Consider the following 21,130-nt stretch of genomic DNA (forward strand, 5'->3'; position numbering starts at 1 on the left):
ATGCAATTCTTCCCCTTCCCCCCACCTACAATATTTGAGCCACTGGGCTAGCCCTTAGATCACTGCAGCTCAATGTTGAGAGATGGTCGGTAGCCATACACAGCATTATCAGTGATTTATGACGTTGACATTATCTGCCTACAAGAGACGCACATCACCTTTGCAAGATGCTTCAAGGTAGCCAGTTTTGACTTACTGCGCCACACCCCACATGCCAAACACGGCCACGGCACCTATATATGGTCAAACATCTCAGATGCCGCTCTGCTTACATCTGTTAGTGTCTGTGATGTGATTCGGATGAGAGGTTTCCAGATCGCAAATGTTTACAAGCCACCAAATGTTAACTGGAACCAGTAAGTTCCAAAGAGACTCGCTCATCCAGCTGTCTACACAGGTGACTTCAACAGCCACCATCCTGACTGGGAATAGTCAGCATCAGACTCAAACGGAGGCCAACTCATGGAGTGGGCACCTAACAATGATCTTGCCCTCATCAATGATGTAAAGCAGAGAGGAAACCTTCCACTCAGCCAGATGGTCTCATGAATGCTCTCCTGATATATGCTGGGTATCATCCATGGATGGTCATTCCCAACCTGCATCATGTCTGGTCTTGGAAGACTTCCCACAGCAGACCTTCGACCATCAATATCGGCCTACAACTCCCAATCATTAGAACATTTAACAAGCCAAGATAAAACTTCATGAAGGCAGACTAGAAATACTACACAGATGGTCTAGGGAAAAATATCTTCTGAACCAATTTCAAAACGATCCAAGGTCAGTGTGCAGTCAGCCTTCACATCTGAGGCCAACAAGAGGATCCCACACTGCGGCTCTGGCCAAAGACAGACAATATCACATATCACTGATGACTGCCCTATGACCAGATTTGATGATGGTCTAAGGGCTGAGCACTTTGCTGATGAAGTTGCTGCAAACTGGCTTGGCAAGTGCCATATCTGATAAGAAGATAGGAAGTGCCTGTTATAAGACATGGAACAGATGAAAGGACAAATCAGACAACTCGTTGGGGACTGCTAACAAGCAGGCTCCTCTTTTAGAGCACACAACCCAAGGTTGCAATGGCTGTGAAACAAAAGATGTGCTTGTGTTGCACATATAAAAGTGTCAATTGTGAGATGCATTCCACTCTCACTTATACCAGTTTCACACTAGCGTAACAGTTGATTTCCATTGAGTTACTCCAGATTTGGAGCAGTAAGTGAGAGAATCAGGCTCCCCACGTATTTAAATAGGTTTTAGTCTCAAACAAGTGACATTCAGCAGAAGTTATTAAGCAGGTTCAAATGTAGTCAGTGCATCTATATGTACAATTAGTGATGACTTATTTGAAAGCACTCTATTTGTACTCCTTTATTCTGCTTCCTAAATCTCAAATTAATAAGGGATAGTCTTGATTCTGAACCTGTTTTATCTTACTTATTGAACAAAAATGAGAAAAAACATGAGGTTATCCCTGCTAATGAAGTGTACAGGCACAAAAAATTATACTTTGCATCTTTGAGAGGAACAAGTGTTTCAGAGATAGAGGCCAGACAAACTAGATTTAAAATTGAAGAGGAGTTATGAGTTGGATTTGGAGCGAAAACAAGTACATTTTTATTTAATAATACCAGTGTATGAGGAATTTCTGCCTTCACATAATTACAATAGTGCTTTTACTTGCTATTGGTTTCTCGTTAATTCTACAGATCATTGTATGCAAAATAAAGCAGCTACAATGCACCTAAACAAAAGAAATGAGAGTGGAAATACTGGGGAAGAAGATTGTATCTATGTGAGATATCTAAGCAAGATTTAGTGATCAATGGGATGGGTAATTTGCTTGTTCAAAAATATTTCCACTAAGATTTAAGCCTTTGAGAGAAGAAAAATCTGCTTTTATTTTACACACATTTAAAACCAATTATTGAGACATGATAAAACAAATATTACTATTAAAGCAATTTTTGACTTCTGCAGCTGCTCCAGCCCTTTCTGGGATGGGAGAAATGGCTGGTGACTCTGCATAGGCAAGGAGTCCATTGGGCACACTCCACACTTTCCTTAATCCTCCCATGCGCCACTCTTAAATAACCCTGTCCCAACACTACAGATAAAGCCCCTAAGGAGCACAACAAAATGCCAAGCAAGAGGCTGTAGATCTTACTACATGGGCTCTCTGTGTCCCAACACTACCTCCTCGCATTCACATTGGAAGCATGTGTAGCTGCTTATTTAAAGGGGTAGACAGATTTTACAGTTACATTTTCCAAGAATGCCTTTTGACCGAGTTTCTCAATCATGATTTCCAGAAATCTTTTTTAAAAATTTTCAATTTTTGTCCTTTTGTAATGCAAATGAAATTGCGAGTCATATAAATCCTGCACGGCGCAAGCAAGGTCATTGTATAGGTATACCCAGTGCTTGGACACTATGGAAGTAGGTGCTATAGGAAACCCTCAGACAGATATATTTATTAAAACCCATCTGAACACAGTGTGTAAATTACATACAAACTGTGCAGCAAACACAGCAGCTGCAAACCATATGGTCCTGTTTATATTTGCTCTTAGACACTTTATATGGTACCCATCACTGTTGTTTCTAGGTACCAACTATGGCCTGAACTGTGTTCTCAACATTTCCGTGTTCAAAAATGTTCATCAAGCAAAGTTCTAGGCTGTTTCTCTGTACAAGATCTCTGTACAAGGTGGAGAGGGATTTTTATTAGAATCACGATTGTTTGTAACACACTTTGTAGACAGGTAAGGTTTGGATGCAAATCATGTTACAAACATTGCTTGGAAATAGTTTCAAACTCATTATCAGCCCTAGTATGGCAGAGACTGTCAGTACATTTCTGATTTAGCTTCTGACTCCACCAGAACATGTACTATGTTATAGTATGGCGGTGTTATAGCCCAGATAGCATTAGGACACAGATTGAGCTTGGCCTGTATGGATGGTACCAACTCATGCTATAGTCATATTACAGAACTGTACAATAGCCCCGAAAAGATCAGGGACACGATGATCTAGCACAGTACGTTTCACAGGGCAGACAAGCCCTTAGGGTTCATGAGAATGGAAGCTGGGAAAGGAGTTGCAAGGTAATACATGGCCAGCAGCTGGTTTAAATTGTGCAGAAATAAGTTTTTATCAACCTCCTCTCCCCCATGGCTTTCTAAACCTGGTAAAATGCTGTCTGAGTACACATGGCAGGCAAGGATGTTCTCTGTCATCCCAGAGCTGCCACAATCAGCTTGTTAGATATTGAGAAAAACAAACAAGCAAACAACAATCTTATGTAATGTTAGGGGAAAAAAGATCCGAACTGCTTGTAATATCAATTCTTATTTGTTACATAAACAAAAATTTTGTTTTTCATTCTCAAAATAAACAGTGACACCCTTGCTCCCTCATCTCCACTGAATTGTCTGCAAGCCCTCTTTAATCATTTACTTCCACTAGGGGTCAGAAAGAGTAAAAGGTTCCAGGATCCCTCAATTTTTCTCCCTTTATCCTCTTTGAATGGCATTATGTCCATTAACCCTCTGTACAGCAAAGATATAGAAGACTATTAATGAAGTTCCACGCATCATTCAGAGGCAGTGTCTCAAGAACACCACAAAATGCACCCCTTCCTCATCCCCAGGTGGCTAACCGCACTACCCTTGCGGCAGTGTAAGGCCCTGTGAGCTTGTGATAAGCCTGGAGCCCATACCCATCTGGTTGGATACCTCAACCTGAGAACTTTATGCATATGAAGAATCAAAACTAGAGTTTAAAGATAACACTTTTTAAAGATGAAAGCAGGAAGCTCACACCTCTGCTAGGTCTATGTTTTGCGAGAATAAACTAAAGAGTAGAGCACTGACTCATGTTATGGAAAATTGTATTGGCAACCAAAAGAATTAGAACACTAAACAAAACTTTGGGGTATGAAGAATAGAGCAGATCACCAGTAAAAAACAATATCCATGTAGCCAGCACATTTCCACCATCCCTCCTCATTAATCTGCACCAAGGTGGAAATTACTGTATAATCAATGATTATTTGTCCATTTAACAATGGGGAAATGACCATACCATGTAATTGTGTGATTATTTATACCTTGAAAATTAAGATATCAGACTACTATTTACTTATTTCTAACGTTACAGTACAAAAGCAGAGGATGGCAAAGGGAAAAGAATATATTTTTGTAAAAGATTTTATTACTGTGGGTTAGAGACCAAAGATATAGTTGTCAATTCATATCCCAACCCCGAGCTCAGGACACCAAGGAAACTTACCCCTTTGCTTTGCAGTTCTACCTACAATTCAAAGATACCACCGGATGACAGTTTTAACTACTAACAGCAAGTAACATCAGCTTCTGAGTCAACGAAAAATAACCATCGCTCAAATGATTTATGCAACATATACAAGTTTATTACCTAAAAAGTCACACTCTGAATTTCTGTGCAACACATCTATTAATTCACCTCACCTCATATAGTACATCACACCAACACTGCAGTGAAAACCTTAGCCACTGGCTGTTTCCATGAAGACTCAAAGCCTTTGGGTTTTTTGCAGCTATGCAAGAAATGTCATGTTCCAATATTTATGACTCGACTAATGGCAGGTTTGGGGTTAGTGTATAGAATTCCTAACTGGTCTAGCTTGAGGGGGGGGGAAAGGATCAGAACAGTTTAGAATAAAGAGAACACAAGAGTAAAACATTCCTGCTGGAGAAACTCTTTTCCCTTCTGCAGTAATTAGACTTTTTTCACTTGCAACATTTATTGAGCTCTCTTTTTTTTTTTTTTTAAATTGGAAGTACAGAATCTCTTCATGGGCACATCTCCTTAATTTCCTGATGATCTCTAAACTAGCCATTCATTTCTACAGATTATGGCTGATGAGTAACATCAGTCTCGGGCAATATCTTATTCCTAGTCTGATTGTACCGCAATAGTTCACTGTTTGGTGTTTTATCAGGCATGAAATTGTCATCTTCTGGCAGAAACTAAATTTAGTCCTTCAGTTGCCATAGACGATTGAAGGCCATCTCCTGAGAGATTTATTTGGGTGGCAAAGTGGAAAATGTCATTCAATTGTTAATTGTATTTTAATTCTTCCTATTTTATAATAATCAACCCCAATGAGGAAAATCACTGTGTTAATTTACACTCAGCCCAGTTTGTCCAAACCTCAGCTCAGATTCACTGGAAGGTTTGGTTTCAGTCAACCCCCTACAACCCCATTTCTGAAATTGAATCTGCTAGTGCCAGTCCTGAAATCCAAGAAGAACCCCCAATAGTTCAGTAGGGCTCTGTGCTGGCTGAAGTGTCCATGCTAGCAGACCCTACTGCAAAAACAAGGCCCAAATCTCAGCTGAGTTTCAGGTTTGCAACAGAATGGGGAAAGTTTAATCTCAACTGGAATTTTATGATGAAAATTTTTCAAAGCTCTATTTTAAAAGCAAAGTGAAGTGTATCCTTCCCAACAGACTAGCTTTCTTCTTTCACTGCCCGGCTCTCCATTCAGCTAACACTGTTCTCTATAAACAGGTTTTTGAATCTTTTTATTTTGCACTATCATCTGGCAAATAAAAAGAAAAGGAGTACTTGTGGCACCTTCGAGACTAACCAATTTCATCCGATGAAGTGAGCTGTAGCTCACGAAAGCTTATGCTCAAATAAATTGGTTAGTCTCTAAGGTGCCACAAGTACTCCTTTTCTTTTTGCAAATACAGACTAACACGGCTGTTACTCTGAAACCAGTAAATAAAAAGAGATCAGATAATAAAGAGGGTTTTCTGAAGAGCAGCAATACCTTTCTTCTTTACCAGAGACAGAGAACATTTGGGTCCCAAAGCAACAAAAACATGGTGATAAATTTCAGAGAAATGACCACCTGTACTAAGGTTTTTAATTTCCACAAATGTTTTCAGAATGCAGCAAGGGAAAAATACAAAATATCACAGTCTTTCACAGGGTAATTGATTCAATTTTCAATCAAGGAATGAGAACTATATTTAGAAAGGCATAACACATTACTTTTTCTTCTGGTAAATTCAGCAGAATTAAAGGAACCAGATGGTCGAATATCTACGGAATGTTCTCAGATACATTACATTGATGTAAAAATATTAGAAAGGAAAAAATTCTACTCATACTCAGAGTAGTCCTGTGCAGACCACATAGTAAGGAATGAGATCACCATGAACAGCTATAAAGCAAAGTACTTTGACTTGTGACTAGTTATAGAAAAACTGATATAATGAACTTCTGTGAAGTCCTTTTCCTTCCAATATGCGGGGGGGGGGGGGAGAGCTCTTCCCAACTTCTCACTCCACCAGTAGAGAGACCTCCCTGAATGAATTACTTTAATATACATAAAGGAATTCCTTTTAACAGTGTTTCACTGCAGATGAGTCAGTGGTCTAGTCACAGGTGCCCTCACAACAATAGTTCATGGCTAGGCTCAGCCCAATTCCTAGAGTTCTAAACTAAAGAGAAAAGAAGGAGGGTTGTCTATCAGTTAGGGTGCCAGCCTGGGACTTGGGAAGCCTAGGTTTAATTCCCTGCTCTAGCACAGGTTTCCTGTGTCACCTTGGGTATATCACTTAGGCACCTAAATCCCAATTTTAGGTACTGGGGCAATCCACAAAACTCCTGCATGGCTGCAACATAACCCTGTAAGTGCCTAAACTCACCCAGCATCTCAGTTTTCAGGGTAAAAGTTCCCTAGGCAATTAAGTTTCTGCCTCTGGGCATGTGCACTGTTGCCCTTCTTTATGCATCCAGATGTCTATCTCCTGCCTAAGCCCCACGGTGATCAGCAAACTGGGGGAAGATAAGCAGAAGAGTGCCTATCTCGCTTGTGGGGCCCAATCAAGTAGCGATGCTCGGAGGCTGCCTAAAGATCAGGTTCCATTCAAAATCTGGCTGGGGGTTGGAGGGTTGGAACACTCACCTAGGATGTGGGAGTCATAGGTTCATTTCTCCCCTCTACCAGAGGTAGAGAAAGGATTTGAACAGGGGTCTCCCACCTCTCAGGAAAGGGCTCTAACCACTGAGCTATAGGATATTCTCACATGAGGGTCCCTCAGTCTCTCCTGTTGAAGCTGTTCCGCTGCGGGTAAAAACTTACAGAGACATTGGAGCAGACACAAAGAATGACTCTATAGCCTGGCAGGTAGGGCACCCACCCATGAGGGAGGAGAGTCAGAGTCCAGTTGCCCTGCTCCAATTAGCCTTTAATTATTTATCCAAATTGGAAACGCTTCAACAGGAGAGACCAAAGGAGCCTCCCCCACACACAGAATATCCCATAGCTCAGTTGTTAGAGCACTCTTCACAGAGCTGGGAGACCCCGGTTCAAATCCTCTCTCTCCCTCAGGCAAAGAGATGGGAATTGTACCCAGGTCTCCTACATCACAGGTGAGTTCTCTAACCACTGGGCTAAACATCATCAGCACAGTAAGCAGCACACTTCCTACTTCCACAGTTTTGTGTGGACTGAGAGGCAGGTGCCTACCTCATTCTCACAAGAAACCCAGGAGAGGGGTTCCTGGTTGTGGATCACTAGCAGGGATAAGCACCTCCCGGCAGCCCAACTTAGACACCTACCTCCTTGAGAGGGGTGGGGCTTAGCATTCCCCATTTCCTCAGCATCCGCCACTGGCTGGCTTAGGCAGTTCCCCACCTGGCATGACGGCTTTTGTGGATCACATTCTTAGGCACCTATTTCGCCTCGTTCATTGTGTAGGGAGCCTAGGCACGTAACTCAGGATTTGTGGATCTCAGTGTAGTTCCAGTGATTTTCATAGCACCTGACTTTTAGACATTGTGATGCTCAGCACTGCAACACCTAAGTCCCTTTGTGGATCCAGACCTTAGCCTCTTTGTGCCTCAGATCCCCATTTGTAAAATGCGCATTATAGCACATCCCTCCCTCACAGGGGTGTTGTGAGGATACATACACTAAAGATGGCGAGGCACTCGGATACTATTTTAACAGAGGCTACATACGTACCTTAGATAGATAGGAGATATACTTTAGTACTTATAGATTATCTCTGGAAGGAGAGATTGTCCCTTCCCCAATATACAAAAAGTAGTAGTTTTTTGGGGCGGGAAATCGTTTACTTTGAACTTCACAAACAAAACAAAATTCTGCCAAAAATTCAATTAAAAAAATCGCTGTTTTAAACACATCGCAGATATAATAGCAGCACTGTTCTCACTGCTATATAGCTACGGCTATGCCAGTATTTCCAGTATAGCCACTTTTATTTAATTACTAGGTTTTACGTTTTTAAAAAGAAAATCATTTCAAGATGAAACCGGATATTCCAGGCTCTTAGCCCACAAGTAAAGGTGGTCACTGCTGACCTCTGAAGCATTTGAACTGTGAGAACATTATTTTGTGCTATAAACACTATTAGGAAAGCACTTACAGAACAACAATGTACTAGTATAGTGGATTTAAAAGTATTTTAGGCAGTGTCTGTGTGTGTTGTATTGAAGACAATTTGAGATTTCATACTCTACAGGTTTGTAACAAGGAACTGAGAACAGGATGATAACTGCAGTACACAAATCTTGACTAAACTGAACAGACACTGGCTTTAAAAGAGGCTCAGGGAAAAATTTTAAAAATACTTTTTTTTTTCTTTTTTCAAATTAAATATGGGAATGTTCTGTAATGATACATCCCTAGAAAGTATTTACTGAAAAGATTTTCCTCCCACTTACCCATAAACCATCCACCCCCCACAAAATTGATGGAACTGTATATATCAGCCTAAGCTGTTTAATTCAAGTTATAAATAGCTATCCAACGACTGAAGGATTTATAGCCATAGAACACATTATATACACATTGTATTCATTTACCTTTTTTTAATTAATCTGATTCTCATTTACACCACGGGCACTTTACATAGCTCTGGCAATGTAAAAGGGGCCTTTTATGTAAACAAGAACCAGGTAATTACACCCACTTTATGGCCTGTTTACACTGCCAGAGCAGTGTAAAAATCACCTTGTGTATATGAGAATCAAGTCCTGGAAGTTTAACATTGCATGATGATCGGTATCAATGTGCAAGACATGGAAAGAGGCCTATGGTGACACTTTGGTAAAATTCCAAATCCCTGACTTCAGTGGAAGCTTTCCCTGTGTAAAGACTGTAGAGTCAGAACCTAAAGGAACAAAAAACATCAAAAGGTAACCTTAAATGCATGAATTTACCATATACCACTTGCATGGTTTTAAATGGTTGGGTGAGGCCATTGAACAGAAATGAGATTTTAACTCCTAACAGCCTGATTCTCTGTGCCTGTACCTTGTGCAGTCATTTACATTAGTGAAGGAAATGTATTCACATCATTGCAAATTGGATGGGAAATGCAACCAAATCAGAACAACAGTGTTTTGTAGTCACCCTGAGCTAGTATAAATTGCTGCACATGGGGAGGCCAGTGGAAAATCAGGCCTATTAAAGTTTGCCAACACAATCCAGGAAAATTAAGTTTGTGCCAAAGTTGATGGCTTGACATGGACCATTACTGTATCTTCACCATGTGGAGCACCACATACTATGTATGCCCATATTAAAGCAACTTTTTTGCATTATGATTGCCATTTTAACATTACAGCAGATGAACACACTCACCAGCGGATAACAATATACTGTCAATACTTTGATATTATAACTTTTACACAGTAAAATAAAATACATTTGTGTTTGCCAAAGGGGAATAGTAACAGTCTGGGTTTTGTGTCTATGAAGCAAATTATTTGAGTCATTAAAAATGCATAAAAGTACAAGCAAAGACCATGAACAAGTCCAACATGCTCCAACTATCTACTAAAATTGTATCTGCATTTCAACAGGGACTTTGGCTTCAGAGTCTGACATTCTTCTTACATACATAGAGCAATCACATAGAAAGAAACGTAACAATATGTTTTCACTACCAACATTAAAGAGAGAGCTCTGTAAAAAATCCACCCTCACAAGGGGAGTAGCTACCACCGCTAGGAGCGCACTGTCCACACTACCACTTTACAGCGCTGAAACTTGCATTGCTCAGGGGGGTGTTTTTCACACCCCTGAGCAAGAATGTTTCAGCGCTGTAAAGTAGCAGTGTAGACAAGGTCTTAGAATCAGATCCTTAACCTTTAATAACCAGAGTAACCTCAACTACCATTTGAGTCACAAAGCACTCTCTCCCGAGGTGCTCTGTACTTCGTAAGATGGTGCTATTAACATAGCACTTATACAGAGAAACGCATGACAGCATAGGCTGACTTCAAACGCAGGTTTTTGTTGTTTTTCTTTACAAGTCATGCATTTTTGTTCAATTCACTGTCTGGTGTTTCACAGCAAATAAATTTCCACAACCATTAAACTTGCTGAAGATTAAAAGCAAGTAAAATTCCAGCCAGAAAAGAATTGGTTAAACACTCAATGGATATTTACCTACCAATATGAAATTACCAATAGATGCAGAATTAAAGGTTTTCAAAGAATAATCCTGTAAAAAATACATGAAAGTAAGAGTCACCAAAAAAAGTGTTGATACAATATTAACTCTGATAAAACACAGATAAATGATGGGTCCATGTAACACTGGATCAATTTGTTAAAGGGACACTTGTTAATTTAAACTATATGTTGTAAACAACCAACTTTTTAACTTACACATTAATAATATTACCACAGACTATTAAAATGAAATAACTTTAAAATCCAATTTCCTTTTCCTTATTCCTGCTCTTTGTGTACTTGTTATATTTCTCTCAGCATACACAATGAAAACCAAAGCGAAGTTACTAATGTATATAAGTGTTTGCAGGATCAAGCCCTTCTTTAGAATGTCTTTTTGGGAGTAGAGGAGGGAGAAACAAGGAAGATGGTGAAGTTTAAAAGGGGATAGAAGTAGGAGAAATAGGGAAGATTCAGATCAGTAAATAAGGCAGGCAATATTATAAGAACACCATTCACTTTTTAATCATACTTCTTTCTGAATACGCTTACCTACCAGGGTTACAAGTAAGACTGAGCTTTATTACAACTGAGATTACAGGAAAATATATTTTAAACATTTTTCCCCTCAGTTTCTTCATTTTATACACTTTTGGCCTCCTTCTCAGTCTCATTAAGACCCCTTTACACCACTCTGACAGGTAAAGTGGCCTCATAGTGGGCATAACTAAGGCTAAGATTTTGTCATGGTTATTTTTAGCAAAAGTCACGGACACATCAGAGGCAATAAACAAAAATTCACTGAAGCTGTGACCTGTCTGTGACTTTTGCAGCTGAGGCTCCATGGTTTCCCACCGCCACCATGGTGACTGGGAGCTGCAGGGTTCCCCCTCTGCCCAGGGCAGCTGGAAGTGGCAGGGTGACCATATTTCCCAAAGGAAAAAAAGGGACACCCCCAGCCACTTGCCCGAGGCATTTTCCCCATCCCATCTCCACAAGGCTGTTGCCAGTCACTGAAACCCGGAGGCGGACCCCTCAGGAGTCTGTCACCTGTTGCTGGAACCTTGCGGGGTGCCCCCTGTCACTGGAACCCTGCCAGGGACCCACTGGCTGCGAGCTCCAGAGTCCCGCAGCCCCTGGGGCTGATGCAGAGAATGTCACGGAGGTCTCTGGAAGTAATGGATTCCAGATTCTGTGACTTCCATGACCTCCGTGACATAAACGTAGCCTTAGGCATACCCCTTTACTCCGCCACAGCAATTGTAAATGGTGGTAAATAATGGTGGTGATAACCAGGGAAATGTAATTGTAAAATCACAAATATCAGCAAGGGGACTGAGTGGTAGGCCTTATCAAATTATTTGGTCATTTTTACACTGATGTCAAGCCAACTATGTCCCTTTAATAAAAAGCTTTTGAAAAAGGTGGATGCTATCAGGCAGCTTTAACCTATATAACCTATACAGAAACAGAACAAACTCCATTCAGACGCCTTATAATGCTGGCTGCATTACAGGGGCAATCCGTATGTAAGGATGAACTCTTCTTTTTAGAGGAACAGTTCTTCCAGCGTATGAGCTGCAAACTGGCTTTATTTCTGGCATCAGATATGCTGTATGTTCTGTGTAACTAACTGCATGTTTTGTCACTTACCTACCTACAAGTAAACCTTTGAAATACAAACAAACAGTTATCCAAAATACACAGACATACTCAACTTCTTGCACCTCAACTGGTTTTTAATTAAACTGTAGAAACCTAAATACCACACCCAGCACCGGGAAAAACCAGGAAATCTCACTGTTCATGTATGTACACATCTCCCTATGGCCTCTTCTACACCATCCAAGGTACCGGTTGTGTTTTGCTTACTTTGTTTATTTAAAGATTTCCCCTTCTCCACATCCATGCCCTACAGAAAACTGATGCCTTCGCTACCAGCAGTTCCATGCTTTGGATATCTCAGAGTGATCTTCCTCAACTTGGCAAATAAATACCCAGAAAAACAGAGTAACCTCCCTAGGGAAGGGGCAGACCTGCTATCACTGGAGGTATTAAATAGACTTAAAGGAATTGATTGTGATTCTGTAGAATTTTATGCATAAAAACGGCAGTGATGCAAAGGGAATGGACCTGGTGACCCAAGACTTTTTTTTTCTGATTCCAGTATCTATGAAGTTTTCATCAGCCAAGCCAAGTGCTGTGGCACCAGCTGTAAACACTGTGGAGGCAGAAGCTTTTAAGACATCAGAGTGACAGCACTGGGATCAGTAGCATGAGCAGGCTATGCTCAGCCACTTCTAATATTCATTGTGCTACTGCAGCGCTACATGCTGACAGAAGATAGAGTACCTCTGTTATTGAGGGCATACACAGTGTTCAGTGTACTGAGACTCAGGGCAAGCCTATACGACCGTGCTCCATCGGCACAGCTGCACCACAGTTGCGCGTCTGGTGAAGGCACTATGCCAATGGGAGAGTGCTCTCCCCTCAGCATAATGATTCCACCTCCGCGAGAAGCAGAAGCTATGTCAGCAGGAGAGCATCTCCACCTAGCAGGAGAGCATCTCCACCTGACATAGCGCCTATGCGGATAGCACTTAAGTCGATGTAACTTGCGTCGCTTGGGGGGGGGTGCCTTTTTCACACCCCTTAGGGATGTAAGTTACATGGACTTACGCAGTAGTGTACATCAGCTCTCAGGCTCTCTCTTCCAGAAGCAAAGCAATCTCTTAAGTAGCTGCTCAGATTGCCAATGCAGGTGGACATTTTAACTTCTAAACATGTTTTTAAATGATTTAGGATTAGTGAAAGGTGACGAACTGAAACCCTAAATAAATAGTCCTCTCTCCAAATCCGAGGCACGACACAAGCAACTGCAATGCAAGCTTTTCCAAATTGACCCAGCAATACGGCCACCACTAAACAGCCATTGAGAGGACAGTTTAGTCTCCATGACTAAGCCTTGGCCTCTTTGCTAGCAAGAGTCTCAGTTAGCGTCAACTGTCATATTCAACTAGAAAACAAAGACTGAAGACTCATGTCACTTAGGTTACTCAGCAGTAATAAAACCGTTCTGATTTTTGGGGCCAGATTCAGATTTCATCGGCCATAAATCTGGAGCAATTCAGAGGATTTCAGTGGACTTGTTATGGATCTACACCAGCGTAACAGAGAGCAGAATCTGGCTCTTGGTTAGTATCAACCTAGGCAAAATCTGAAAGGCCCTGAATGTTGTGGAGCAGATATGGTGTAAACTAGCATAGTTACAGTCACTTGATTAGAGCTATACAAACTCGCACTAGCTACAGATCTGTACCTCCCCCTCAGGTTTTTGTGGGTTTTTTTGAATAAAGGATGGAAAATCTGTGTGTGCTCAGAAGAGAGAGAAACACACACACACACAGAGCTGTATAAAAGTTCCACATAAAATCCTCCACCAACACCACACTCATAAAGCCCATATATTTCAGAAGAAAAGTTGGACATACATAAAAATATATTTCACAAATCATTAATCCAGTGCAACCCACTCATTGCTTCTTATCCTCAGAATACATATAGAGAAGGATTTGAGAAATACTATCAGTCAAGACTATACCTACTCACTCCTTGATGACCTATTCAATTTTAATGTGCTGTTCCTACTACAATTTACAGATAAATTTGTCCTTTCCTACTGGAATAGATTTAGAATAAGAAATCCTAGGTAATAACACAAAGTACTTGGAGCAGTTTTTCTGCCACAAATTCCATTCTACAGCATTAGGTTTTTTTCCCAAGGCATTTTGAGCTCCAAACAAACAGAAACAAATAGGAAGCACATTATACTGAGCAGCACACAACAGAAAGGTTGCACTCCCAGACTTTTATTGACATTCAAACCTGGAATGTTTAACTCCCACTATTGTTCTAAATGATGAATAGGCAACCTCCTCTACACACACATGCACGCATTCGGTGTTACGTCACGTACTTTGCTTCTAATAGTAAACCTTGCAGAAAGGAATTTTATTTTTACACTTTCTCACCACCCACTCCTAATTAATGTCAATCAGTGTCTTCCACATAGTACATACTGCAAGTATGTGGCCATATCTACACTGCGGATTTTGGCAAAAATTTCCCACTGTTGCTAAAAACTGATGCAGCTCAATGTATTTTGATCAAGATTCAACTAGGAACCACATGGAGATTGAAAACTCATTTCATCTAGGCCATTGAACAGTACACAAAAAGGTTATAACCTTTGGGTCCAGAATGTAATCTTATTTATACTGGTATAAACCTGGAGTAATTCCATGGACCTTAATACAAATGCTGCAGAAATACAAAGGTGTAAGGGAGAGCTGGATCTGCCCTTAGGTTTCCATGCCTTGATAGTTAATGACTAATAGTAGCAAAAGTAAGAGTACTAGTGACCATCCCACCATCCTGCAGCCACTGCCATTTTTAAATACGATGGTTGAAATACAAGCTTTGTTAAAGTCAATGGAGCCAGGATTTCACCCCATGTTGTTTAGACCTGCTCTGAGCAGAGTTAGACAACCCAGCATTAAAATCACTAGCAACCATTGGAAGCTGGTCAACACTAGCACTCCCACTGTTACCATCACGAGAGGAGTCGCCACGGTAGCAACAGTGGGAAATTTTTACCTTCAATCCCCCAAAAAATCCCCAGTGTAGACATCGCTTATATCTACAGACCTACACTACACACAAACACAATCATTAACTTCTTTGGATACTATTTTTTCCTTTCTCATGTAAAAATAAATCCAGCTCCAATCATTTCCCTTCCTTAACTTTTGCACAAGAGGAAGACAGAACGCTAAAAAAAGAAAATTAGACACTTCATGAAGTCTGTGATTAAGGCAAAGAAATTAGCAAGACAGATGGGCTGATGCATTAAGGAAGCTCCAGTTCACCATCCTATATTTTCCAAAGCCCTACTGTACACCATTCCCCTTTTAGATTTTTTAGATTGTTTTGTAGTCCAACAATTTTAAAACCATTTCCCAACTTACAGTCCTCCTCCTGACTCTTCGTTAAAAACCAAAAACCAAAAAAAAAACCACTCAGACAAGACACAGTCATAACATCTATTTTCTTCCTCCCTCCCCACATACTTTTGTCTTTTATCAAGTCTGTGTACAGATTTGCTGGAACAAGGTCCTTAGCTCAGATTTGGCTGAGTATCTACATTCTACAACAGTTTCTCACCAGACTGGACATGAAACCACAACCGTACAGCTACACAAGTTAGCCAGTTCTCCCAGCTCCATCCCACAACACCATGCTTCACATTTCTCAGCGAGTGCTTCCTATCAGGTTCCCCCAGCTTTCTATTTCTCCTTGCTACAGGCATTCCACTGAGTAACAGGAAATCCTTTATTAGTATTAATGTACAGCACTTGCTTTAGGTAACTATAGTACTTCTGAACACCAGCATTCACTGCCCACTCCAGGGAAAGTATTTAGTCAAGCTATGAGCTGGCCAAAGGCCAACATGAGGGTCTTACTTGGGATTTGGAGCAATGAGATGGTTAGGGTACACCTGGCCTCTAAGGTCCACAACCAATAGGCCTATATAAGGTGTCAGTACACTGCGCACAGTGAAAAGCAGAGCTACCACAGCATCCTTACCGCCTTTGTAAAGTGCTTTGAGATCTACTGATGAAGAGCACCAGAGAAGAGCTAGGTATTATTAAAAACCTGACCTCCCAGGCTGCCCTTCCATGAAGGGCTAGATTCTGTCCTGACAAACAAGCATCCAGTTAGCTAATGCAGCTTGCCAGAACCTTGGTGAAGATGAGCACCCAAAAGACCGGATGGAGAAGGAGCAGCAGACAGAGGAGGCTAATGGGAAAGGCCCCAAGGAGATAAAGGGCCTTCCTCACAAAGTATTAAAGTATACTGCATTTTACTGTGCTGCACTGTTTCATTGTGTGTTGTTGGAGGAGCTCAAAGTCTGGGAACCAACATTGCTGGCATTGCCACTGCTTCTATTGTAAAGGCAGAAACCTTAGATTAGATAGCTAAATACTTGATATACACACCTTCATTCAAAATGTTAATCTCTGCGGGGAAGAAAAAAACAGTAGGTATCTATCTATCTATATCTCTGAGAAAAAGGGGGAAATGTCCTCAATAACAGGGGGAATCTGGTGCCCCAGCCATCATGCAATCTCCTTGCTCAGAACAATTATTAATGGCTGGTCCTCCCCTTGGCTTCCCCTATTACATCTGGAATTAAGCTCTCCTTTCTGCAGGGTGCACAAAGCAACCCTCACCTAGAAAATAAAGTGATTCTGCACTTAGCAGAAATTCACTATCAGTAACAAATGCTGAATCAGGGATTTAGCTGTCTAATCTGCCTAACATGCACTTTAAAAACAAAACAAAAAAACCCCGAATTTCTCAAAAGGTCTTATTCTAGAGGGTCTGTTTATAGTGATAATGTAATGGTGGTGAAGGCATTGCAACTTGATTTCCCCATGATAGTAAAATCTGTAGTGTGGAATACAATTTCAGTCTACTTGTAATAAAAACCCATGGAAATGCATTAATTCAGGACTTAATTCCTTTTCACAATTAGATGAAGTTGAGTAGACTCACTATTAGATGAAGGTGCATTATATCAGAGTTCACCATAAAAGAGAATTTTTTTCCCTCCACCCCACTCCAGTTCCAAATCAGGTAGGAGACATCCGCCAGAGACGAAGAGTTTTCCTACCATTCAGTCACTGCCTCCCTTCCTTCCTTTCTTTTCTCCACAGCTCCAATTGAGATCTTCTAAAAACGTAATCTGAAAGTACAAGGACATACAAAATGAATCAAACTAAACTTTTGAATAATTTAAAATTTAAACAATAAATTCATCAAAAATAGAAATTGAATGGCCAGTATTTGCATCTATGGCATTAGCACCAAACTCCCTGTCCCTGTAGCAGAAAATGAACATGGTCCAGATTCTGTAGTAGATAGCTGAGGCGTCCTCCTTTCCAAAGACCAGGAGTGAAATCCTGACTCCATTGAAGTCAATAGGAGTTTTGCCATTCATTTCAATGGGGTCTAGATTTCTCTGTAGAAGAGTAGCCAGAACTCTGTGTATTGGCCTAGATTTGCCGAAGGAGCTGTTCACAAGCCAGGCTGATACCAATGCTAGGTTGTGATCATGACATGGTGTTGCCCTGTGACAATATGGCTTGTTGCAGGGAAAGATCAACTGGAGGACTACTGTCAGCTGACATGCATGCTAACCACAACTGCCTGGCGATTGCGTTACTATCAAGTTGATTTGGCTCTATCCTGTTTGACTTTCTTTATAACCCTCCAAATTAGAGGTACAAAGAAACGTGTAGGTTGAATGAAAGAACCACTTCATCATGAAGGCATCATCTTGGGCCTCTTCCTCCATGCCCCTGATTCTGATGCAGAGGCCTTTAATGTTTTGGTTTTCTGTTGCAGGAAACAGGTGTATTTGCAGATTTCTTAGAGTTTCTACTACTGTTTGAGACATGGATCAGCTTGAAGCCCTCTGTCTGTAATGAGTTTGCCTCCTGCTTATACAAATGTATTAGTACACATTGTTTTATCAGAGTGTGAACTGAAGATGGCATTCTGTGTGCTTGAAAAGGAGGGGGGTTTCCTTGAGAAGAGATTTGCAACTTGATCCCACTTGATGATTTACGTAAGCAATGACAATGTTAGAGGAAGGATCTTGGTAAACCTTTCCTAACTTGACCAGAGCTAGCTGGACAGCTCTGATAGGTTCCAAAAAGGAAAGATCTCCCTGAAGAGGACCATTTGCCTTAGACCAGAGGAGGCTCTGTAGGAGCTCCCCTACCCAGTAGACTTGAGTCCATCATCCCATGTAGTCTTTTGGGGGTCTTGCAGGGGCATTCCCTTTATTTTGTTATTTATGACTGTTCACTGTACAAAGAACATCTTGACCTACTTGAGTATCATCACTTGATATCCAAGATTCTGATCTGTAGGTCTTCCATGAGAAGGTCTTCCATGAGAAGATTCTATTTCAACAGCCTTAGATGAAGTGGAGCCCATGGAACTAAATCCTGGCAGAAAGCCATCCCTCTCAACAGATTCAGTAGAGACTGAAATGGTGGGTAGTCCTGAGATGACAACACAATAATCAGAGACCTTAGCCAGAAAGCTTATGCTCAGATAAATTTGTTAGTCTCTAAGGTGCCACAAGTACTCCTGTCCTTTTTGCGGATACAGACTAACACAGCTGCTACTCTGAAACCTATGATTCTATGAATGTTTGTTTGTGTTGGGTTGATCAGGAGGAGAATACTGCAGTACTCTTCCAGAAACATTTCACTTAGGGTTCCTGATAGACACAGAAAGGAGCTCCATATTTCTACTGGAGCATGGTTTCCTGAGGCTAAAGTCTCTGGTTATTGTATTGTCATCTCAGAACTACCCACCATTTCAGTCTCTACTGAATCTGTTGAGAGGGATGGTTTTCTGCCAGGATTTAGTTCTATGGGCTCAACTTCATCTAAGGCTGTTGAAATAGAAGACATGGAAGACCTTCTCATGGAAGACCTACAGATCAGAATCTTGGATATTAAGTGATGATACTCAAGTAGGTCAAGATGTTCTTTGTACAGTGAACAGTCATAAATAACAAAATAAAGGGAATGCCCTGCAAGACCCCCAAAAGGCTACGTGGGATGATGGACTCAAGTCTATTGGGTATGGGAGCTCCTACAGAGCCTCCTCTGGTCTAAGGCAAATGGTCCTCTTCAGGGAGATCTTTCCTTTTTGGAACCTATCAGAGCTCAGAACTGTCCAGCTAGCTCTGGTTAAGTTAGGAAAGGTTTACCAAGATCCTTCCTCAATGAAGTGAGCTGTAGCTCACAAAAGCTTATGCTCAAATAAATGCGTTAGTCTCTAAGGTGCCACAAGTACTCCTTTTCTTTTTGGGAATAGAGACTAACACGGTTGCTACTCTGAAACCAGTCAAATAAATCTGTTAGTCTCTAAAGTGCCACAAGTACTCAATCTCTTTTTGTTATCTACTGTCATTGCCGAAGTCTCTGCTCCACACAGTAGCATGTTCAGTACAATCACACGGTACAATCTGATCTTTAGCATGCTGTAAAGACCTCTGTTTGACTAGTTGTTGTTCATCCTTCCAAAAGCAGTGTTTGCTTTTCCTAATCTCCTATCAATATCTTTATCACAGCCACCTTCAAATGTCACCATAATCCCCAGATAGAAGAACTTAAAGTTCTGTTTTTCCTCTGATGTAAGGGCAGCCATTCTGTTCCTCCTCATACTTAGTAAAGAAGACCATACTTCTCCTAAGTATGCAGTTGCTGAAGGGTGAGAAAATTCTCTATCCCTGGGGTAGATAGCTGCTACCTACGCAAGGACAATCTTTATAATGTGCGCAGATGGCCAACAGCGCTGATAAGTGGGTACTACAGTACATTTTTTAATCTGTGTAGCTGGTAGCACCACCTAAAGTTAAGGTTGACCAACAGTTCCTAATATAAAGATCCTGTTTCCAGTTGCTTATAATTTTGCCAAAAAGTAGCTATTTGTGCCGAAATTTTCCATGCCAGGTGCCTGCCTCAGGCTGAACTTTTCAGCAATAAAGGTTCAGCCATTTCTGAGAAAATGGCTAAGGAAACACACACTGTTCTGTCCACGTTAAAAACAATTCTTATTACTCTTTCATTGAGAAACTCCAGCACCTCTGGAAATTTGGTAGGGGGGGTGGCCTTTGTATCGCGAATGTACCGTTTGCTCTTCCTGTGCAATCTCACCTAAATTTGGCCAAATTATGAGCCTTTGAAAAAAATCTCAGTTAGCATTTGCTCACTAGACACTTGTTAATTTGATAGCGAACCTCTCCTAAAATTCCATCTGCACTGAGTTTAGGCCTCAATCCTGCAAGCTGCTCCATGCCGGCCAATCCCAGCATATGTGAAGTCAGATGGGCTCTGTGCCGGTGTCCGTCCACATGGAGCTCACTGCAGGATCAGGACCGAAGGTTGTAAAATACTTATGGGTCCTTTAGAATGAAAGAAGATACAGTAAGGGAATGGAAGATATAATTATCCCAACATTCTGTCATTAGCTCTATCTGAATAGGAACAGAATTAACTAGACGATGCAGGAACGGCAGCTGAGATAGTTTTAAAAAAAGAAAAATCCACAGCTGCAGCAAAGTACAATGCACGGTTAAATATTCTCCCCCACAGAGCCTTCCTGGAGGAATATATTCTGATAAACCAGCATGTCTGCATCTTAGAACATCAGCAAGTGGCAAAAGATTTGTGGTTTGGTCTCTGAAGTATTCTCGTCCTTTAGAATCTGGAGAGTGACTGTCATGCCAAATATATCCACCAAGAGGCACCTTTATTTTAATCCTCCACAATGCTATTTCTGCATCATCAGAACCAGTCACTAACCAATTTCTCTTTTCATTTTCTGGGAACTCTATTTTTTCTTTTCATATGTAAACGAAAAACAAAAAATAAGGCCAGAATGTAAAAAGCTCAACAATTGAGTAGTTTTGACCCTTTCCTTCTGTCTTGTTCTCAAAAGCTGATGGAAAAACAAGGTATGACCTGGTAACACAAAACCACCTTG

At 41.0% G+C, this 21,130-nt stretch overlaps 1 protein-coding gene across 8 annotated transcripts in view; it reads right to left on the reverse strand.

The window, feature by feature from the left end:
* The window catches only part of ATXN1 (ataxin 1), a 276,664-nt gene that overhangs the window by 156,984 nt on the left and 98,550 nt on the right, over positions 1–21,130 (reverse strand). For 7 of the 8 annotated variants that reach the window (XR_007355211.2, XM_075125368.1, XM_048839906.2 and 4 more), the window contains exon 4: positions 17,235–17,306. The exons of the other annotated variant lie outside the window; for it this stretch is intronic. The gene's annotated coding sequence lies outside the window, so the exon portion shown is untranslated. The remainder of the gene's footprint in view (positions 1–17,234; positions 17,307–21,130) is intronic. 8 annotated transcript variants of the gene reach the window in all.

The sequence above is a fragment of the Caretta caretta genome, chromosome 2 (genome assembly GCF_965140235.1).
Source record: "Caretta caretta isolate rCarCar2 chromosome 2, rCarCar1.hap1, whole genome shotgun sequence".
Lineage (NCBI taxonomy): Eukaryota > Metazoa > Chordata > Testudines > Cheloniidae > Caretta > Caretta caretta.